This window comes from Gymnoscopelus microlampas, assembly GCF_963454915.1.
Source record: "Gymnoscopelus microlampas genome assembly, chromosome: 5".
Lineage (NCBI taxonomy): Eukaryota > Metazoa > Chordata > Actinopteri > Myctophiformes > Myctophidae > Gymnoscopelus > Gymnoscopelus microlampas.
Window position 1 is genome coordinate 53240814 of NC_139942.1, and position 17846 is coordinate 53258659.

General features: G+C 44.9%; 1 pseudogene across 1 annotated transcript; it reads right to left on the reverse strand.

The window, feature by feature from the left end:
• Nucleotides 1–14110: 14110 nt before the first annotated feature.
• Nucleotides 14111–14844, reverse strand: LOC311045185 (lipoyl amidotransferase LIPT1, mitochondrial-like; annotated as a pseudogene). The gene has a single exon. The product of its transcript is annotated as a lipoyl amidotransferase LIPT1, mitochondrial-like (transcript).
• Nucleotides 14845–17846: the final 3002 nt, after the last annotated feature.

The window sequence follows — 17846 nt, forward strand, 5'->3', positions numbered from 1 at the left end:
AATAGTTTTTGAACCAGCCTAGCACATTGTGACAGAAACCAGCATTAGAAAGGACCTTGAGCAGTACATGAGGATCAACGGTGTCAAAGGCCTTGCTCAAGTCAATGAATAAGGCAGCACAAAAAGATTTTTTACCCAAGGCTGCCCTGATGTCGTCAATAACATTAAGGCACGCCGTTACAGTACTATGTTTTGCTCTAAAACCTGACTGCATGGGATTTAAGATAGAGTGTGAATCAAGAAACCCTTTTACCTGTTTTGATACTTGACCTTCTAGGATCTTAGCCAAGGCAGAGAGGTTAGAGATAGGTCTATAATTGTTTACGTCACAAGGGTCACCAGCCTTGAGAAGAGGGGAAACATTTGCTTGTTTCCACGCTTCTGGTAAACTTTGGGTGGATAGAGAGATGTTGAACAAATCAGTAACAGGTTGAGCAATGACAGCCGATGATAATTTTAAGAAGAAAGGGTCAAGGCCATCTGGGCCAGCAGACTTTTTAGGGTCTAGGGTGGACAGGGCATGCACAACATCCGAAACCAGGATGGGAGAGAAATCAAAACTAAAATCCGAAACAACAGATGAGCCAGCATTTTCCTGGGCTTCATTCTGAGGAGCTTTGGCGTTTTTCTCATCAAAGATGTGTCCCGCCCTTTTAAAATGCATGTTAAAAGTATTAGACATACATTTTTTGTCCGAAGTGAAGGAATCACCAACCCGAATTTTAGGCGGTGGGCCTGCTACTCCTATCTGTTGAAGGGTTTTAACTACTCTCCAGAATTGACAATGATTACTGGAGGTGTCACTAGTGAGAGATAAATAATGTTCCGATCTCAACTTCCTGGTGAGGACCGTACATTTATTTCTCAAGACACGAAATAGAAGCCAATCGTGAGCCAATTTTGACTTTCTTGCAAGTGACCATTGCCTATTTCTTTCATGTATCAGATCAGCCAGATTCCTTGAAAACCAGGGATTTGCTCGGTTCTTAATTCTGATTTTTTTGAGAGGTGCATGTTTGTTCATCAAGTGGAGAAACTGTTCGTGAAAGAGCCGAAAGGCCTCATCCATTGATGGGATTAAGGACATGCGAAACCAGTCAATGGCAACCAAATCGTGAAGGAAGGCTTGTTCCGAAGTGTTTAAAGCAGCGCCTGATAACAGTCAGGCCGTTGGTTTTGGGCAGCTTAGTATTCCTGACACAAGCAATAGTACAATGGTCACTCAAATCATTTGCAAACACACCAATAGAAACATATTTGTGCGCTGCATTTGTTAATATAATATCAATCAGAGTGTCACCATCCGGTCTGGCAGGGTTAAATCTAGTGGGGCTATGGATGATCTGTGTTAAATTTAGGGAATCACATTGCTGTTTAAAACTAGCAGATTTATCAGTCAACCAATCCCAATTCAGATCAGCGAGAAGGGCAATCTCGGAACTAGTACACTTAGAAATTAAGTCTACTAGGTTTCCCATAGCTTCACTAGATGCAGAAGGAGGCCTATAACAGCAGATAATAGTCAAAGGAGAGTTAGCCACAACTATCTGGACGGCTAAAAATTCAAACTGCCTAGGTATAGTTACAGAATGAAGAACAGACCCTTGAAATCTATCAGAGATGTACAGAGCAACTCCCCCACATCTGCCTTTACGATCGGTTCTATAGATATTATAGCCAGGCACACGAACCACATTATCAGTAGTGCCAGGTTTTAACCAGGTTTCTGAAACCGCGACCACATCAGGCTTGGCTATTTCAAACCAACAACGAAAAGTGGGCAATTTAGGCACCAGGCTTCTAGCATTAAAATGGAGGAAGCCTAGGCCATGTCTACAGCTAAAATCATGGGGGGTAGACAACATTGGTAGGGCCTCAAAGAGGGGGTCCGGTCCAGGATTAATGTGTACATTACCTGAGATAAACAGCATTAGTAAAATCAACAACCTTGTTGATGTTCTCCTAAACACTGAAACAACACCAGGGGCTCTGGAGGAAGACATGCAAGAGTGAGCAGTACAACAGGGATCTCGCCATAATCCAAGAATCACCATATCCAAAGCAGGCTGAGAAAAGCAATTCAGAGAAACACGTTTACATGGTCTTTGTGGCCAAAGTACATTTTCCAGAAATCCGGATGTAACGCGTGTTTTACCAGCAGTGTTTAGGTTCGAGTGTGGCAAAGAAGTGGTGTTACCCAGATGGAGAGTGTCCAGTGACATGAGACCCATGCCCAACGAGACAATCAACACAGCCAACATATTGCAAGGCAACATGTTAAACATTTCACCACAGGGCATACACAATACAATGAAAACAAAAACAGCCACAGAATATTATGCACAACGTTCAATGAAGCATGTAGCATAAACAATGAAATGAAAACAAAACAACCACAGAATGTTTTGAGTTGTGTTTTGTGCGACCAACCATGCGCCGTACTGGAGCAGGAGGAGGAGAACTGTAATCCAACAGCAACAGCCGAGGAGGCGACGAGGGGAAACGGAGAACGGGCCGAATCCGAGGTACAGAAACTGTTCAATCCGTGGAAGAGAAGCAGGGCAGAGCCTGGAGGCCTCGCAATTCGACAGGCTATGTAGCACAGTAGAGCAACGAGATTAGCGTGCCATCTGAACTAGCATGCCAACACGAGGACGCCGGCAACAACAACAGTGCTCGCCGTCGCAGAAGCCAGAGATAGATGAGAGACGAGACCGCCGCACAAGCCAACCTGGAGGCGCCGTTTATATCCACACATCCACCGCAGTCCCTCCTCACAAAGCCCGAGAATAGGCAGGACGCAGAGCCACGGATCAGCAGGGCAGGCGAGCCCTCCGAGCAGCAGCAGCAGAGCAGATCCGGCGCAGAATCACCGTTGATAGCGAGATCACGGCCGCCGAGTAGCCGCGAGGAGAAACGCTATAATTGTACTAGCGTTTTTGCCACAGCCAGCGGTGGTATAAACACTATGTCTAGTGAGCAGCACAAGCTACGATGAGCTAGAGTTGCCACCCAGGGTGATCCCAGCACTCAAGGCCAACCAGACAGGAACGGAGCAGACAGTCCAGGGGACACCCTGGCCTCACAGACACAGCCCCTCGGTTGAGGTGTAGTAGCGTCGTACACCGGGTCAAAGCCGGCAGACACCAGGCGGATTGTGGAACAGGCTTCTCAGAGGTAGACAATCCACTATTTCCTAAACTTCAGCTAAAATAAATCTGAAGTTTAGGAAACTTCTGCAGCCAACACCGAGGAGAACTCGCCACACGCCTCCGCCGGCAGCCAATCGGATGGCGCCCGGATCTCGCAGCATTTCATGAACCCCTTCTTGAACCTCCATGGTAGCGGACGTCGGGCTGTGATTGGTGGAGGCGGTGGATGCGTTGTCGTGGAGACGGAGCAGGGCGTGGACGGTGAACTTGGGCGTGCGTCCGAACGTCCACTCCCAAGACCACAGCTCATTGGCCAGTCTGGTGATGCCAGGAAATGAATTTTATGAAACAGAAAATAAGAATCAAGTGAATATAGCTTACATGTACATACAATACAATGAACTTTGCTTTGGGGTCATTTACAACTACAGACAACATTGTATTACAGTGCAGAGCAGTCATATTTATAAGCATCATCATCATCTGGGATTGAGACAAATATACTGTCTAGATAGAAGATACTCTTGCCTTTAGTGAGATAAAGCCCCTTTCGTCGAAGAGATCCCCATAATCAATACGATCTCGCAGCGTTTCATGAACCCGTTCTTGACCTCCATGGTAGCAGACGCCGGGCTGTGATAGGCGGAGGCAGTGGATGCGTCGTCGTGGAGATGGACTAGGGCGTGGACCGTGAATTTGGGCGTGCATCCGAGCGTCCACTCCCAAGAAAGACCACAGCTCACTGGCCAGTCTGGTGATGCCAGGAAATGACAACCATACTCTGTGTTGTACTGTGTTGCCACAGCGCTCAAGACGGTCCGGCAGTCCAGAGCCGGGTCTTCCTCCTGCAGATTCCTGACAGGCGAGGGGACGCTGGCTGCGGCGTTGCCCCGGATCCCCTCACAGGTTGGCCTGAGCGCCGCCGAGAGCAGAGCCCGATCCGCTACGCAAAGGACAGCAGAGTAAAGTGGTGGTAGTTGCTGTGTCTGTCGTACTGCTTCCGGGAAGTGAAGAATGTTCATTGTTCAATGAGTATATAATTCAACAAGAATACATGAATATTTAACAGGCTATCTTGCCTCTGGCTCCTCATGATCTCCCATTGTTAGTTTCTTAGGGGAGGCAGAGTCGAACAAATTACTTTTGATTTGTAATGAATGGTAAAATAATCCCGGACAGGCCTTTACTATACAACTAAAACAGACAAAGCTAGTCTTGTTTACTTCTATGATGCAAGTGGAATGTCATTTAGGCTACTGCAATTCAATTGAATCCACATTCCATTTGGATTACATTAACAATCAGGATTTTACAGTGTAGGTCCGATAAGACTCTTTACATGTTTTGCATTTTTGATGTAAAATATTATGACAAAATCGTATAGTAGTAGTATATAATATCTGCACGTATGAGTACAATGGAGTCACTATGTAGTACCCTGTAGTAGTACAGTATGGTGGAGGCTGATAGGGATGGGGTCACAGGAGGTCAGGGGTTACTGGTTTTTGAAAGCCTCCAGGTCAAAGGTTGGTGTCCAGGAAGCGTGTCAACTCGGTCAGATGACCTTCCTTGTTTCCTGTAGAAGGAGCTGCAGCTGGTCCACGACCAGCGTACCAGACTGGTTTGATGCGTTCAGGGCTAAGTTCTCGTAGATGTCATTGCCTCTCCTGACCCACACTGAGCTTTTCCTAACAGGGAAAAGGTAAAATAAAGAAACCAGACGTTAGTGGGGAGCGCTAATTAAACGACCCCAGTTAAAACTCAAGAAATCACCAAAACAGTCTATTTTCAGACCGACTTGAAGATGGTGCCTGGGAGAAGAGGGATCCCTTTAATTCTCTGTTTAGTGTCATCAGGGAGCTTAAGCCTTAAACCTTTTCAATGACCAAAACAAATCCGAAAAATAAGCTCAATACCACCAGACACTGACATCCAATAACAACATAAAAGCACCTCACATGAAAAAGAAAACTAGAAAAAGTGCTCCTCGGAGCACAGGTCTCCGCCAGGTCAGGTAGGCTATTGTGGCCTCCTGGTGGCGCTATAATAGGCCAACGTGAAAAGGGTGCCATTTCTTGTTAGGCCTTGCACGACAATCGGACACTGACTGCATTCATGATTTGAGGCATTTTGTTTAAAACATTTGTTTCGCTAAATTAGACCTGTTGGTGGCGCTATAACAGGCCAATGTTAAAAGGGTGGCATTTGTTCCTCAACATAGTGTGAATGTGCGTGCAAAGTTTGACCGCAATCGGACGGTGCGTTCATGATTTGCGGAATTTTGTTGAAAACAAGGCAATAATGCAAACTTTAGATGTCAATCTTAGCCAATCAGTATGGAATATGAAAAATCAAACACACCCGTCGTGATGACATGACTATAGAGATCATGTGTACCGATTTGCGTGAAATTTGGATAAAATTGGAAGGAGTAGTATAAAATAATGTGTTTTACATAAGTCGGCCTCCTGGTGGCGCTATAAAAGGCAGATGTGAAAAAGGCAGGGCAAAGATTTTTCCTTGACCTCTAGGGAGTGTGCATACAAAGTTTTACATAGATCGGTGCAGTTATAGGTAAAAACACAAATCAGCCTGTTATAGCGCCACCATGAGGCTGCTTTGACAAAATTCAAATGGTAGTTCTTCCTCGGCCTAATGGGAATGTGCGTGCAAATTTTCACGGAAATTGCATGCTCTGTTCATGATTTGAGGCATTTTGTTCAAAACGGAGCACTCCTGCAAACTTTGGAAGACATTTTTAGCCAATCAGAATGGAATATGAGAAATCTGAAAGACCCGTTTCGTTTAATGACTATAGAGATACTGTGTACCGATTTGCGTGACTTTTGGACAAAATCTGTAGGAGTACTGTCAAAAAATGTATTTTGCACAAATCGGCCTCCTGGTGGCGCTATAAAAGGCCCATGAGAAGAATTTGGGGCAAAGGTTCTGAATTGGCATCCAGGGAGGGTGTGTGCACAGTTTCGCTGCGATCAAGACTACAGTGCCCGAGATTAGCTGGTCACAGACGGACGGACGGACACACGGACACACGGACGGACACACGGACGGACGGAGTGGAAAACATACTCTCTCGCCATGCCTTTCGGCCTGGCGGAGACAATAAGCATCAATGCAATATACCTTACATGTTCATAAAATACACATACATTTACAACAACAGACAGCATTGTATCACAGCCCACAGCAGTCATATTTATAAGCATCATCAGGGATTGAGACAAATATACTGTAGATATTAGATACTCTTGACTTTAGTGAGCTAAAGCCCCCTTTGTCGAAGAGAGCCCCATAATCAATTTTGCAAAAAATAAAGTCGTACCACAATTTGTGTGACCGCCGCCATGATACCCGGACAGAACCTGCAGCCAACAGCGAGGAGAAACGCCACACGCCTCCGCCGGCAGCCAATCGGATGGCGCCCGGATCTCGCAGCGTTTCATGAACTCCTTCTTGAACCTCCATGGTAGCGGACGTCGGGCTGTGATTGGTGGAGGCGGTGGATGAGTAGTCGTGGAGACGGAGCAGGGCGTGGACGGTGAACTTGGGCGTGCGTCCGAACGTCCACTCCCAAGACCGCAGCTCATTGGCCAGTCTGGTGATGCCAGGAAATGGATTTTATGAAACAGAAAATAAGAATCAAGTGAATCTAGCTTACATGTAAACCCCAAAACTTTGCTTTGGGGTCATTTACAACTACAGACAGCATTGTATTACAGTCCACAGCATTCATATTCATAAGCATCATCATCATCTGGGATTGAGACAAATATACTGTCTAGATAGAAGATACTCTTGCCTTTAGTGAGATAAAGCCCCTTTCGTCGAAGAGATCCCCATAATCAATACGATCTCGCAGCGTTTCATGAACCCGTTCTTGACCTCCATGGTAGCAGACGCCGGGCTGTGATAGGTGGAGGCGGTGGATGCGTCGTCGTGGAGATGGAGTAGGGCGTGGACGGTGAACTTGGGCGTGCATCCGAACGTCCACTCCCAGCTCATTGGCCAGTCTGGTGATGCCAGGAAATGAATTTTAATTCTCACATTAAACAGAGAATAAGCATCAATGGAATATTACCTTACATGTACATGAAATACGATAAACTTTGCTCTGGTGTCATGTACAACAACAGACAGCATTGTATCACAGCCCACAGCAGTCATTTTTATAAGCATCATCATCATCGGGGATTGAGACAAATATACTGTCTAGATAGAAGATACTCTTACCTTTAGTGAGCTAAAGCCCCCTTCGTCAAAGAGATCCCCATAATCAATACGATGTTGGGCCTTAGCAGCTGCAGTGCGGTCTGGAAGGCCATCTCCATCTGCCATTTCCTGTGTCCCGGGAGCACATTTTAATATTATACGCCTCATTAATGTTGGATTATACAGGGTAATACATAGTATATAATATCTGCACGTATGAGTACAATGGAGTCACTATGTAGTACCCTGTAGTAGTACAGTAGGTTGTAGGCTGATAGGGATGGGGTCAGAGGAGAGTCAAGGGTCAGGGGTTACTGGTCTTTGAAAGCCTCCGGGTCAAAGGTTGGTGTCCAGGAAGCGTGTCAACTCGGTCAGATGACCTTCCTTGTTTCCTGTAGAAGGAGCTGCAGCTGGTCCACCACGACCAGCGTACCAGACTGGTTTGATGCGTTCAGGGCTAAGTTCTCGTACATGTCATTGCCTCTCCTGACCCACACTGAGCTTTTCCTAACAGGGAAAAGGTAAAATAAAGAAACTAGACGTTAGTGGGGAGCGCTAATTAAACGACCCCAGTTAAAACTCAAGAAATCACCAAAAACAGTCTATTTTCAGACCGACTTGAAGATGATGCCTGGGAGAAGAGGGATGGAATATCATTAGTCAGCGGTAAACAGAGAATCCATCACTTTGACACTTTGTTCTTCAACATTTAGAGACAATCATATTTTATCCCTTTAATTCTCAGTTTAGTGTCATCAGGGAGCTTAAGCCTTAAACCTTTGTCAAGCAGACCTTTTCTGCTGCTGCAAACATTTCTTTCCCTCTCTGAGGTGAGACAGGTGAAATCAAGGTGAACATCAGGTGAAATCAAAGACCAAAACAAATCCGAAATATAAGAGCAATACCACCACAGACACTGAAATACAATAACATAAAAGCACCTCACATGAAACAGACAATAAGCATCAATGCAATATACCTTACATGTTCATAAGATATAAATACATTTACAACAACAGACAGCATTGTATCACAGCAGACATATTTATAAGCATCATCATCATCATCTGGGATTGAGACAAATATACTGTCTAGATAGAAGATACTCTTGACTTTAGTGAGCTAAAGCCCCCTTCGTCAAAGAGATCCCCATAATCAATTTTGAAAAAAATAAAGTCGTACCACAATTTGTGTGACCGCCGCCATGATACCCGGACAAAACCTGCAGCCAACAGCGAGGAGAACTCGCCACACGCCTCCGCCGGCAGCCAATCGGATGGCGCCCGGATCTCGCAGCGTTTCATGAACCCCTTCTTGAACCTCCATGGTAGCGGACGTCGGGCTGTGGAGGCGGTGGACGCGTCATCGTGGAGACGGAGCAGGGCGTGGACGGTGAACTTGGGCGTGCGTCCGAACGTCCACTCCCAAGACCACAGCTCATTGGCCAGTCTGGTGATGCCAGGAAATGAATGTTATGAAACAGAGAATAAGAATCAAGTGAATATAGCTTACATGTACATACAATAAACTTTGCTTTGGGGTCATTTACAACTACAGACAGCATTGTATTACAGTCCACAGCATTCATATTTACAAGCATCATCATCATCTGGGATTGAGACAAATATACTGTCTAGATAGAAGATACTCTTGCCTTTAGTGAGATAAAGCCCCCTTCGTCGAAGAGATCCCCATAATCAATACGATCTCGCAGCGTTTCATGAACCCATTCTTGACCTCCATGGTAGCAGACGCCGGGCTGTGATAGGTGGAGGCGGTTGATGCGTCGTCGTGGAGATGGACTAGGGCGTGGACCGTGAATTTGGGCGTGCATCCGAACGTCCACTCCCAAGACCACAGCTCATTGGCCAGTCTGGTGATGCCAGGAAATGACAACCATACTCTGTGTTGTACTGCGTTGCCACAGCGCTCAAAACGGTCCGGCAGTCCAGAGCCGGGTCTTCCTCCAGCAGGTTCCTGACAGGCGAGGGGGCGCTGGCTGCGGCGTTTTCCCGGATCCCCTCACAGGTTGGCCTGAGCGCCGCCGAGAGCAGAGCCCGATCCGCTACGCAAAGCACAGCAGAGTAAAGTGGTGGTCGTTGCTGTGTCTGTCGTACTGCTTCCGGGAAGTGAAGAATGTTCAGTGTTCAATGAGTATATAATTCAACAAGAATACATGAATATTTAACAGGCTATCTTGCCTCTGGCTCCTCATGATCTCCCATTGTTAGTTTCTTAGGGGAGGCAGAGTCAAACAAATTACTTTTGATTTGTAATGTATGGTAAAATAATCTCGGACAGGCCTTTACTATACAACTAAAACAGACAAAGCTAGTCTTGTTTACTTCTATGATGCAAGTGGAATGTCATTTAGGCTACTGCAATTCAATTGAATCCACATTCGATTTGGATTACATTAACAATCAGGATTTTACAGTGTAGGTCCGATAAGACTATTTACATGTTTTGCATTTTTTATGTAAAATATTATGACAAAATATACGGTATACAGATTCATAATGGTTATTATAGATTTTTTTTTGCATGTTCACTCATTCACACTGCAACTGATAAAAAAAAGTACAGGCTCTGCAAAGAAGCTGTTCAAAAATCATTCTGGATGGATTTCAAATGGATTGAAAGATCACCTGCCTCTCCTGACCCACACTGAGCTTTTCTTAACAGGGAAAAGGTAAACTAAACGTTAGTGGTAGCGGATGCCGGGCTGTGATAGGTGGAGACGGTGGATGGGTCGTCGTGGAGACGGAGCAGGGCGTGGATGATGAACTTGGGCGTGCGTCCGAACGTCCACTCCCAAGACCACAGCTCATTGGCCAGTCTGGTGATGCCAGGAAATGACTGTTTAATTCTGAAATGAAACAGAAAATAAGCATTAAAGGAGCTACACCATGAATTTAAAAAATAATAATAATATTTGATATCATATTGTTTATGTCCCTCAAACGTTTTTCAAAAGGTTTGAGCCTAAATCAAGCCTCAGATATACTCATTCCAACTAACTTCTCTCTGGCTTATAAAGCACTTTCACCTGCAATACCACATTGTCCTGTTTGGCACGGGGCGCTAGTGAGCCAGTTTGTATGCATGTCATGTCCTGGTTCTGTGTGGAAAAAGTAAAAAAAAAAAATAAGAAAAAAATTTAATTTAATTTTATTTATTTTTTTGGGATTTTTTTTTTTTGTTAGAACTGAAAAACGGGAGGAATTGTTCCCAGACGTGACGTAGGGTGGGGGAACAAATCTGACGGACTGTTTTCAGACCAATTTACATGAAAACCACAGATAGCCTATGAAAGCCTGCATGCTCGAAGTCGGGTATTTGTTGGAACAGAAGAGAGGTGGGGGAGACCAAAAACACACAAAAATGAAGAAAAAGTTAAAATTCATGGTGTAGACCCTTTAATGGAATATACCTTACATGTACATGAAATACAATAAACTTTGCTCTGGAGTCATGTAGGGATGGAGCTCGTTAATTTTTATTGATAATGAGCACCTTATCGAGCCTGCTTATCGAACCGAGCTTTTATCGAGCCCACTATCGATCTTTTTCTATTATTAAGAAAAAAGACGTGAGGCGAAAAATTCTGAACAGAACCGGTATCTTTTTTTATTGGCCAGTTGTGACAGTGAGTTTGTGGCTGACCACTATCTAAAATTAAATGAAGATGACAAAAGTAAAAAATATTTTTGCCTATCATTAAAACAACCATTCATATAATGTGCAATACGTGTTAAATGGCTTTATATTATGAATAGTACTGTAATAATTACTATAAAATCTCCATGTCTCTTCAACTTTTTATAAACAAAAAATGCATAGTTATTTTTTCTATTCTTTTTTCTTTGTTTTAACCAAAATATATCACTTACATTTTGCTAGGGCCTTCAAATACAGTACTTTTCTAACAGACAGAAGGCAAGTGACCTTTTTACTTTTGGAAAATAATATTGAAGAAACGGTTAATGTGTGTACTGTCACTTTAAAAGCGCAATGTATACTTCATCGTACGACGGTGTCACGCACCAAACATGGCCGATCTCCAAGCTCACACTGCGTCTGTTCGCACCACGTTGTGAGCTTGCAGATCTGCCATTTTCGGCAACGATAGACTGAGGGACGGACAGCGCTGTTTGGCACAACTTGCAGCCATCAATACACTTTTAGACCAACATGTTTGTGCCAGCGTGGGTGATTAGATTTATTTCTTGATCGCCTCTTGTTTTGATAGTTTAGACATGACGTCATGGGCCGCTACACTCGATAACAGGCTCGACAAGGCTAAAGCTTATCGAAAACCGGGTCTCGATAAATGCATGCCCGGGTATATAATGGACCCGGTTTTCGAGCTCCATCCCTAGTGTCATGTACAACAACAGACAGCATTGTATCACAGCCCACAGCAGTCATTTTTATAAGCATCATCATCATCTGGGATTGAGACAAATATACTGTCTAGATAGAAGATACTCTTACCTTTAGTGAGCTAAAGCCCCCTTCGTCAAAGAGATCCCCATAATCAATACGATGTTGGGCCTTAGCAGCTGCAGTGCGGTCTGGAAGGCCATCTCCATCTGCCATTTCCTGTGTCCCGGGGGCACATTTTAATATTATAATCTCATTTTAATATTATATCAATTTGTTTATTAATATGTTGTATTGAACAACTAGAACCAGGAGACCTGGTACTGCCAGACCCCTAGTGGTTGAAATCTGAATGGCCGGACTTCGCATGACGTGTGTGCAGGAAAAGAGGAAAAGAGGGACGAAAGAGGGACGAAAGAGGAAAAGAGGGACAAAAGAGGGACAGACAAAGCCTCATGTAGGCCGACCCTCTGGGTCTGGCAAAAAGCGGTGACAAAGGATGATTAATTATTAAATTAAATCCCACAAGAGAAACAGATGATCATTACAATTATTTACCTTCGCAGTCTGTCAAACCATTACGTCAGTAAACACTTTCCCGTGCCCTAAGATCATTGGTCCGAAGGACAGAATTGTTTTTGTTGCATGCAGGGGCGAAGCCACCGGTGGGCCTGGGTGGCCCGTGGCCCACCCATATAGAAAGCTAGGCCCACCCAATCGATTTAGCAAAATTATAATTAAGGATTTGAAACCAAAAACACCCTCATTAATGTTGTATTATACAGGATAAGATATAGTATATAATATCTGCACGTATGAGTACAATGGAGTCACTATGTAGTACCCTGTAGTAGTACTGATAGGGACGGGGTCAGAGGAGGGTCAAGGGTTACTGGTCTTTGAAAGCCTACCAGGTCAAAGGTTGGTGTCCAGGAAGTGTGAATGTGTGAACTCGGGTCAGATGAGCTTCCTTGTTTCCTGTAGCAGGAGCTGCAGCTGTTCCACGACCAGCGTACCAGACTGGTTTCGACGCGTTCGATGGTGGTCCTCATGCAAGGCTTGGCTATGGAGGATACAACCAAAGGAGTGAGAGCGCTAATGCCATCTACATGCTGGACACCACTCACAAGGGTCTGGTCATTAATGAACACCAGAGGCCACGGATTGCTTCATCTTCAACTTTTGCTCTGCTTTTTGTTTCTGCACCTCCTGAAAGACCTTGATGCAAAGGGCCTTTTTGGCCAGCCAGCGGCGGGTGATGCGTCTGTAATATTCTGGAGGGAAGGTGTAGGTGAAGCCCAGCCGACATACAGGCTCCTACATTACCGGCCCCTAATTGTTATCAAAGTCTTTAAAGCTATTAGCCTTAAAATGTTAACTTAAATTGAAGGAGCCCACAAGACATGCTATTATCTTAAAACTAGCAAACTTCCTACACAAAACATAGAGTATATCATAATACTTTCTGTAACAAGAAAATAAGTTAAAACAGTGAAAAAGAAAAAAAAAAAAGGGAGACTTACTGCTCTCATATTTGCTGTTCTATAGGTCCATGTGGTCGTGGATCCAGTCCTCCAGGCCTAAGCTCTCGTACAAGGGGGGGGGGGGGCATACTTGGAGCCCCCAAATTGTGTTGTGACGGGTGTTGTGACACCTGTCAATATTCTGAATTAAATAACATATAAAGAAATAAATAATAAACCCCCATCCCGAAAAAAAACATCCGCTCCTGCCTAGGGCCAGCTTATACTAGCGTTCTGGCTGCACCACTGGTTGCATGTGGTTCTGAAATACAAAATATGAAAAAAACACATCTGTCTCTAACGCCTACTTGAAAAGTGAAGTTCTCTCCCCTGGGATCTCCCTGCACATCACAACATCGCTCACCCGTGGTCGTTTCCTCCTGCCTGGACAATAACGCAAAACAAAAATGATGGTTTACCATTGTAAAGCCTCTACTCTGTGAGCTTATACTGTAGAGATGGGCTACTTTGGCCCAAATGTCCACCAGGGACATCTGGTTACATGTGTTTCATTGCCAAGACCCTAGAAGTGTACTTCTACATTCACTGTAATTCCCCTCTAGTATATATTCTGTTAATAAGGTTTACTGTTCTTATGCATGCTGCTACATTGTCTGAGGATCCTTAAAACACAGACACTGCACTCTTATGGGCAGTTACACAAGATGCAACATTACAGAACACAGTGAACCTTAAATGTATTAATGTGTATGCACATACAGTATTGTTATGATTAAAAACAACATAAAAGTACCATTCTTGACCTGCATGGTAGCGAACACTGGGCTGTGGAGACGGAGCGGGGCGTAGATGGTGAACTTAGTCGTGCGTCCGAACGTCCAGCTCATTGGCCAGTCTGGTGATGCCAGGAAATGACTGCTCATCACCTGGATCCACCCGATGCACTGGTACACTGCAACCATACTCTGTGTTGTACTGCGTTGCCACGGCGCTCATGACGGTCCGGCAGTCCAGAGCCGGGTCTTCCTCCTGCAGGTTCCTGACAGGCGAGGGGACGCTGGCCGTGGCGTTGCTCCAGATCGCGCCAGAGTGCCGCCGAGAGCAGAGCCCGATCCGCAGAGCACAGCAGAGTACAGTGGTCCACCCAGCTTAGCTGCTGTACCAGAGATCTTGTAGTGTCCGTTCAGCAGCACGTCGAAGCGCTCAGTGCTGTGGACGTCCAGCCGTGGGGAGAGCTTCTTCAGAGCCGTGGTGAGCAGCCTAAGGTTCCTGTGTCTGTCGTACTGCTTCCTGGAGGTGAAGAAGGTCAGGTTGACGTTGCCCAGGTCATGGAACACCGTTCCTCCTCCACTCCTCCTCCTGGCCAGAGGAACCTTAGAGCTCCTCAGCACCTTCATGTCACTCTCCTGCCAGGGGTTCTGGTGCCTGCCCACCACCACACAGGGGGAGTTCCTACACAACAGCAGCACATGTGGGTTGTTCTGCAGGTCCATGTGGTCGTAGATCCAGTCCTCCAGGGCTAAGTTCTCGTAGATGTTTGTAGACACAGACTGTAAGACCAGGCCCGGGGATGCTTTAAACACAGAGGTCATGCTCCTCCTAAAAAAAAAGTAAACTTACTGCTCTCATGTTTGTTGTGGTTTCAGTGTGTTGAGCTAGTCCCTGTATGATATTACACTCTGTGTTCTGTTCACACATGCCAGTTTGTAATTTGTTCTGTTCTTGTGCTTCCATGTGAAACAGACAGTAATCCCATGGGTGTATTTGTGTTTCTTGTGTTTTTGTGAATAAACGGACGAATGTCAGCACTGCCTCTTTGACCTGCATTTGGCTCCTACCAAAACATTGACTATTCATGACATTATCATCGCATAGGCATGCACCGCCTCACTGTCAGGTGAAAAGAAGCAGCTGGTTACTCCAAGTGTAACATGGTAGTTGGTAGGTAGGTATAGGTACACTCTCCCTCCCCAGACAATGGAAATGAATATTGTCAGCAACATATATATATATGATATATATTTAAAAAAAAACTGACATGAATAAAAGGCAACCACATTTCTATATCGGTCCTTTCAATTTTCTCCAAAATGTAAACTGAATCCATTTATATAAAGTGTAAAGCTGAACAAGCTGTCCTGGTCTTCCTCCTGCAGGTTCCTGACAGGCGAGGGGATAATGGCCGTGGTGTTCCTCCATAACAGCAGCACATGTGGGTTGTTCTGCAGGTCCATGTGGTCGTGGATCCAGTCCTCCAGGGCTAAGTTCTCGTAGATGTCATTTTGGATGGATTTCAAATGGGTTGAAAGACCACCTGCCTCTCCTGACCCACACTGAGCTTTTCCTAACAGGGAAAAGGTAAAATAAAGAAACTACACGTTAGTAGGGAGCGATAATTAAACAACCCCAGTTAAAACTCAGTTAAAACTCAAGAAATCAACAAAAAATCCGAAAAATAAGCTCAATACCACCAGACACTGAAATCCAATAACATAAAAGCACCTCACATGAAAGAGAAAATAAGCATCAATGCAATATACCCTTACATGTTCATAAAATACACATACATTTACAACAGACAGCATTGTATCACAGCCCACAGCAGTCATATTTATAAGCATCATCATCATCTGGGATTGAGACAAATAAACTGTAGAAGATACTCTTGACTTTAGTGAGATAAAGCCCCCTTCGTCAAAGAGATCCCCATAATCAATTTTGAAAAAAATAAAGTCGTACCACAATGTGTGTGACCGCCGCCATGGCACCCAGACAGAACCTGCAGCCAACAGCGAGGAGAACTCGCCACACGCCTCCGCCGGCAGCCAATCGGATGGCGCCCGGATCTCGCAGCGTTTCATGAACCCCTTCTTGACCTCCATGGTAGCGGACGTCGGGCTGTGATTGAGGCGGTGGATACGTTGTCGTGGAGACGGAGCAGGGCGTGGACGGTGAACTTGGGCGTACGTCCGAACGTCCACTCCCAAGACCACAGCTCATTGGCCAGTCTGGTGATGCCAGGAAATGAATTTTATTTCTCACGTGAAACAGAAAATAAGAATCAAGTGAATATAGCTTACATGTACATACAATACAATAAACTTTGCTTTGGGGTCATTTACAACTACAGACAGCATTGTATTACAGTCCACAGCATTCATATTTATAAGCATCATCATCATCTGGGATTGAGACAAATATACTGTCTAGATAGAAGATACTCTTGCCTTTAGTGAGATAAAGCCCCTTTCGTCGAAGCGATCCCCATAATCAATACGATCTCGCAGCGTTTCATGAACCCGTTCTTGACCTCCATGGTAGCAGACGCCGGGCTGTGATAGGTGGAGGCGGTGGATGCGTCGTCGTGGAGATGGAGTAGGGCGTGGACTGTGAATTTGGGCGTGCATCCGAACGTCCACTCCCAAGACCACAGCTCATTGGCCAGTCTGGTGATGCCAGGAAATGACAACCATACTCTGTGTTGAACTGCGTTGCCACAGCGCTCAAGACGGTCCGCCAGTCCAGAGCCGGTCCGGCAGTCTTCCTCCTGCAGGTTCCTGACAGGCGAGGGGACGCTGGCTGCGGCGTTGCCCCGGATCCCCTCACAGGTTGGCCTGAGCGCTGCCGAGAGCAGAGCCCGATCCGCTACGCAAAGCACAGCAGAGTAAAGTGGTGGTAGTTGCTGTGTCTGTCGTACTGCAGAATGTTCATTGTTCAATGAGTATATAATTCAACAAGAATACATGAATATTTAACAGGCTATCTTGCCTCTGGCTCCTCATGATCTCCCATTGTTAGTTTCTTAGGGGAGACAGAGTCGAACAAATTACTTTTGATTTGTAATGTATGGTAAAATAATCCCGGACAGGCCTTTACTATACAACTCAAACAGACAAAGCTAGTCTTGTTTACTTCTATGATGAAAGTGGAATGTCATTTAGGCTACTGCAATTCAATTGAATCCACATTCCATTTGGATTACATTAACAATCAGGATTTTACAGTGTAGGTCCGATAAGACTCTTTACATGTTTTGCATTTTTGATGTAAAATATTATGACAAAATATACGGTATACAGATTCATAATGGTTATTATAGATATTTTTTTTGCATGTTCACTCATTCACACTGCAACTGATGAAAAAAAGTACAGGCTCTGCAAAAGAGGGACAAAAGAGGGACAGATAAAGCCTCATGTAGGCCGACCCTCTGGGTCTGGCAAAAAGCGGTGACAAAGGATGATTCATTATTAAATTAAATCCCACAAGAGAAACAGATGATCATTACAATTATTTAAGGATTAATTAAGGATTTGAAACCAAAAACACCCTCATTAATGTTGGATTATACAGGATAATACATAGTATATAATATCTGCACGTATGAGTACAATGGAGTCACTATGTAGTACCCTGTAGTAGTACTGATAGGGATGGGGTCAGAAGAGGGTCAAGGGTCAGGGGTTACTGGTCTTTGAAAGCCTACCAGGTCAAAGGTTGGTGTCCAGGAAGCGTGTCAACTCGGTCAGATGAGCTTCCTTGTTTCCTGTAGCAGGAGCTGCAGCTGTTCCACGACCAGCGTACCAGAGTGGTT